Below are 6,503 nucleotides of genomic sequence, written 5' to 3' on the forward strand. Positions count from 1 at the left end.
CCTGATGCCTGCTTCTTCCTTCCTAAAAGTTTTTGTGTGTATATCTTGCCTTCCCAACTGTGTTACAACCTCCGTGAGAACAATAATCACGTTTTAGGTTTATACACTGGACACACAGTACATAATTAATAAATGCTTGATGGATGGATAGAAACAGATCACTGATTTGTCATATCATCTATCAGCTTCTTTATTCTTTCCAGAACTTATAAACAAACAAATTAACATGAACATATCTCAACTCTATACATTAATGATGGTGGAGGAGGATTTGTTCTAAAATGGAAGGATGACATGCCATCGTAGGGATTTTTTTTTTTTAAGATTTTATTTATTTGACAGAGAGAGACACAGCAAGAGATGGAACACAAGCAGGGGGAATGGGAGAGGGAGAAGCAGGCTTCCCGCGGAGCAGGGAGCTGGATGCAGGGCTCGATCCCAGGACCCTGGGATCATGACCTGAGCCGAAGGTAGATGCTTAACGACTGAGCCACCCAGGCGCCCTGCCATTGTAAGGATTTTTATTGCCCTATAAATTTCTGGGCATAGACTGCCGACCACATAAACTATGGTTGACTTGATGGAATTGGGACACTGGGTAGGAAGGTGAGACTCAATGAGAGTATCAAAACTCACTCACTAAAGGGTGTTACTCAGAAGCACTTCCATTCTTTTCAAAAGCAACTAGAGAATGGAGGGTGTACAAATTGTGTGAGATGTGGCTCTAGTTTATTAGAGCTGGGGCTTAACATGAGACTTCACATGAAGTTCTTAACATTTAGATTCATTTAATGTTTCAGCATTTTTCTTCAGAAAAAAATAGAAATAAATTGTTTTGAGAACAAATGTACATCAAAATCTGAATGAATCTTTCTCAGGAAAGATAAATTTCATATTATGGCAACAATGGCATGATACAAGTGATACTTTATTATTATACAAATGATATCATACAGATGATACAGTATTATTATAAAAAATATTTGCCCATAACTTGTGCCATCTTGGTGTTTAATATTACCACTAAAGAGCAGAGAGGTCCTGCACAGCAGAGAAAACCAACAACAAAATGAAAAGACCACCTACCAAATGGGAGAAAATATTTTCAAATCATATATCTGATAAGGGGTTAATATCCAAAATGTATAAAGAACTCATACAACCCAATAGCAAAAACCAAAAAACAACCAGTGTGATTAAAATATGGGCAGAGGATATGGATACACATTTTTTCAAAGACACACATATGGCCAACTGGTACACAAAAAGGTGCTCAACATCACTACTTATCAGTGAAATGCAGATTAGGGCCACAATGAGATATTACCTCACACCTGTTAGAATGGCTATTATCAAAAAGACAAACAACGACAAGTGTTGGTGAGGATGTGGAGAAAAGGCAATCCTTGTGCACTGTTGGTGGGAATGTATATTGGTATAACCACCATGGAAAATAGTATGGAGGTTCCTCAAGAAATTAAAACTCAAATACCATATGATCTGGCAATTCCACTTTTAGATATTTATAAAAAAAATGAAAACACAGATTCAAATGAAAGCACCCCCACTTTCATTGTGGCATTATTGACAATAACCAAACATAGAAGCAACCTAAGTGTCCATCTATGGATGAATGGATAAAGAAGATGTGGTATATATACACAAAATGAAACATTATTCAGTCCTAAAAAGAGAATGGAATCTTGCCATTTGCAGCAACATGAATGGGCTTTGAGAGCATTATGCTAAATGAAATAGGTAAGAGAAAACAAATACCTGTATTATCTCACATATTTGGAATATAAAAAAATCCCAGAACAGAGCTCATAGATTCACAGAGAACAGATTAGTGGTTGCCAGAGGCAGGGAGTGGAGGTTGGGTGAAATGGATGAAGGTGGTTAAAAGGTACAAATTTCCAGTTATAAGATGAATAAGTCATAGGGGTATTATGTTCAGCATGGTGACTATAATAACTATATTGTATATTTGAAAGTCACTGAGAGTAGATCTTAGATGTTCTCATCACAAGAAAAAAGTTTTTAATTATGTGTGGGGACAGATGTTAACTAGACTTATTGTGATAATTTCACAATATATACAAATAACAAATCATTATGTTGTACACCTGAAACTAATAGAATATCATATGTCAGTTATAGCTCAAAAAAAAGGAGATGAATAGCTCAAAGGATATTGAAGAAGTATTTTAACAGGAGTGACCACTATAGAGGTTCTCAGTTTCTTGCATCTGTTTTCTTTCTAGAGGTAAGGATAATTTATAAGCTGTTAAACTTGTATGCTCTGCATGAACTCTTGGAAAAGTTTCAGACATGTATTGAATTTAGGCTTTTTTTTTTAACTACCAAAGATTCCAAAGAGAAGGGAGAAATTAACCAGAACGGTTTATTACAAGAGCAACTTTTATAATTAAAATATCATTAGCCATGGTTCAGAATATTAGGTTAATAATTTCTTTAATATAGCCATTTGTCATTTATAGACACCAATCCGTTAACCTGAGTTATCAACTCTGTTTTCCCTTCAATAACACTTAGGTTTTGAGGCAAACAAAGATTTTTTTCTGACTTGTGTTTTTTTTTTATTATTATGTTATGTTAATCACCATACATTACATCATTAGTTTTTGATGTAGTGTTCCATGATTCATTGTTTGCATATAACACCCAGTGCTCCATTCAATACGTGCCCTCTTTAATACCCATCACCAGGCTAACCCATCCCCCCACCCCCTCCCCTCTAGAACCCTCAGTTTGTTTCTCAGAGTCCATCGTCTCTCATGGTTCGTCCCCCCCTCCGATTTCCCTCCCTTCATTCTGGCTTGTGTTTGTAAAATAACTTCTTGCAACTGCTTTATGTGCATTTACACATTTGAAAAGAAGGCAAAACTTATTACAGAGCCTTTATTCTTCTATATTAACTATGTTAATTAATTTCCTGCCCATGAAAATATTTTTCCTTTTAGTTAATTGTCATTTAGGTTTTCAACTTCTTCTTGTAATACTCTCCTGGATTACTTTACTACCTGCTATAAAGTTTTATGAAACCATTACATATTACAAAAACATTATTCTGGATCCAGATCTCCGAAGGCTTTTTAAAAAAACAATTTATAATCAAAATTAAAAAAAACACTTTGTGCTTTTAAGGATGTTATCAAGAAAGTAAAAAGACAATCCAAAGAATGGGGTAAAATATTCACAAATCATATATTTAATAAGGGACTTGTATCCAGAATATGTAAAGAGCTCTTACACTCAATAACAAAAAGACAAATAACCCAATTAAAAATGGGCAAAGGATTCAAATAGACATTTCTCCGAAGAAGATAGATATACAAATGACCAATAAACACATGAAAAATGCTCAACATTATTAGTCATTAGGGAAATGCAAATCAAAACCACAGTGAGATACCACTTCACACCCACTAGGATGGATGGTTATAATAAGAGATGACAATAAAAGTGTTAGTGAGGATTTGGAGAAATTGGAACCCTCCTATATTGCTGGTAGGTTTGTAAAATGGTGCAGCCACTTGGGAAATCAGATTGGCAATTCCTCAGGTGGTTAAAGAGTTGCTGTATGAACTAACAATTCCACTCCTATGTATATACTCGAGAGAATTGAAAATGTGTCCACACAAAATTTATACACAAGTGTTCATAGCATTATTATTCATAATAGCCAAAAAGCAGAAACAACCCAAATACTTGTCAGCTGACGGATGGATAAATCAAATATAATAAATCTGTACAAAGGAATATTATTGTGTTGTGTTATGGATTGAATTTTGTCTCCTGCCCAAATTTGTAAGTTGAAGTCCTTACCCCCAATATGATGATATGAGCAAGGTGGGGCCCTTGGGAGATAATTAGGTTTAGATGAGGTCATGACATCATGAGCCCCCATGATGGAATCTTAACCCTTATAAGAAAAGGAAGAACCTCTACATCTTCCTCTTTCCATCATGTCAGGACACAGTGAGAAGGTGGCCATCTACAAGCCAAGGACCAAATCTGCCAGCACCTTGATCTTGGACTTTCCAGTCTCCAGAACTATGAGAACTAAATGTTTGTGTAAGCCACCCAGTCTGTGGTATTTTGTTACAGTGGCTTGACCAAAGACAGGTTGCGTGAAGGAATGAAGTATTGATACATGCTACACATGGACGAATCTTGAAAACATTATGTTAAGTGAAAGAAGTCAGACACCAAAAGTCACCAAAAAAAAAAAAAAAAAAGAAAAAAGAAAAAAAGAGGGAGGAGGTCCATTAAAACCAATCCCAAATCAGCTAATGGAGGTTTGATTCAGCCTCAGCATTGCCAGTCATTTCTGTCATAGGAGCGGTTGTAAGAGAGGTCAGAACATCTCTCTTAGAAGCAGACAACCGTGCACATGCAGAACCTCCCTGTGTCTGCCTCGCACCTGGTGGGTTGGTGGGACCTGCTTAGACATGTGAACCGGGAAGTCTCAAGCAGAGGCTGAAACTGGCGTGAGAGTACCTGCATGTTGTATCGCCTTTTTTTTTTTTTTTTTTTTAGACTGGTCCAACAGTCTTGTCTTTACTTAAAATCTTTTGGCAAGGAAAAGAATGCAAGTAATTAGACTTAACCTGATTCACTAGCTTCTTAGTTCTAAAAGTACTTGCAACAAAAACCAATTTTCCTTTGGATGAGGATGGTAGCAATTCTTAATTACTGAAATCCCTTGTCCTAATTATACTGAAATCCCCATAAATGAGTAACAGCAAGTGTCATGAGGCTAGCTGAAAATTTTCTCTTAAATTTATTTCTTTGATCGTGGAAACAGAAACAGCATAAAAATTTTCCATTTTAACTATTTTTAAGTGTACAGTTGAGTGGCATTAAATACATTGTCCTCATTGTATATGAGGTTACTTTTGAAATTTATCTTTTACTTGGTCGCCTTTTTCCTTCAAAATAGAAAAGTGCACTCAAAGTCCTTGCACATCTAGTTCAGTGATAATCAGTATTCTTATAGAGAGAACCCTGACACCAATCAGATAATTCTGAATTACTTCATCTACTACTTCTTGGGTAGGTTGTATGAAGTCTGGGTTAGCAAATTCTGGATGAAAAAGATCTCAGGTCCCAAGGATCTGTCATAACCAACGTCAATGGAAAATTCTTTCTTTGAGATTGCCTTGATTCCAGTAGGCTGTTTAATCCACTTGGCTCTCCTGTGTCATACTTGTTAAATTCTTTTCCTAAATCAGGGCAGACGTAACTGCAGCACTTCTTTACTTCCATAGCTGTTTCCAGGGATTACTCTGGAGGAATTCCTACTTCGCAGCCTCTCAGCAGTTGCTGAATGAAATACATTATAGCTCGCCCTGGGATTGGAATGCGCTTGCCCCAGCTGCCTATCACATGTCCTTCAGCTGCAGGAAGGACAGGAGTGGCACCATCTACACTATCTGGTACCGCACCAGTCACTCTCAATTTTCTTACTTGTTTTGATGTTTGGTATGCTGCCAATGCAAGAGCAGCCTGCATGGCTATGTACGAGCCTGGAGTTTTGAAGGGCTCAGACGTTATTTCAGCAATATATTCTGTTCTCTGGAGCATTGAGTGGAAGTTTAATCAGAAGAAAGGAATGACCTTCAAATTCTCCTTTAAGTATTTAAAGAATACATGCTCCATACACCTTTCCATCAAGTGACAGTCTTCAACTATACCATAGTGGGTTGGCCACTTCATGGTACATGTTGCTTTTCCTATTACTTCATGCCCAATAAAGAAATCCAGGTTCACATTGCCTTTTCCCAGGAAGCTAAGATGGCCATAAATGTCCACGTCCCAGTCAGATCCAGGCTGCCCCACAGCCAGAGTATTCTGTATAATTGTTGTGAATGGAGGTTATAGGGGAAGCGGGATAACAATTTGATTTCCAGGTTATTGTTTGCATCATTATTATTCTTTTTTACCTTTTTTTGTTTCAAATTTTTATTTAAATTCCAGTTAGTTAACATATAATATAATATTGTTTCCAGGAGTAGAATTTAGTGATTCATCACTTACAAATAATACCCAGTGCTCATCACAACAAATACCCTTCTTTATACCCATCACCCATTTCACGCATCCCCTGCCTACCTCCCCTCCAGTGACTCTCAGTTTGTTCTCTATAGTTAATAGTCTCTGGTGGTTTGCCTCCCTCTCCTTTTTTTCTTCCTTCCCCTATGTTCATCTGTTTTGTTTTTTTAAATTCCACATATGAGTGAAATCATACAGTATTTGTCTTTCTGACTGACTTATTATAGCCAAAGTATGGGAAGAGCCCAAATGTCTATTGACTGATGAATGGATAAAGAAGATGTGGCACACACACACACACACACACACACACACACACACACACAGGAATATTACACAGCCATCAAAAAATGAAATATTGCCATTTGCAATGATGTGGATAGAGCTAGAGTGTATTATGCTAAGTGAAACGAGTCGGTCATTAC

The 6,503-nt window shown here is 36.9% G+C and overlaps 1 pseudogene; it reads right to left on the reverse strand.

Moving 5' to 3' along the window:
* Positions 1-4,976: 4,976 nt before the first annotated feature.
* Positions 4,977-5,787, reverse strand: LOC113915899 (annotated as a pseudogene).
* Positions 5,788-6,503: the final 716 nt, after the last annotated feature.

This window comes from Zalophus californianus, chromosome 1 (genome assembly GCF_009762305.2).
Source record: "Zalophus californianus isolate mZalCal1 chromosome 1, mZalCal1.pri.v2, whole genome shotgun sequence".
In the NCBI taxonomy this organism is placed as follows: domain Eukaryota; kingdom Metazoa; phylum Chordata; class Mammalia; order Carnivora; family Otariidae; genus Zalophus; species Zalophus californianus.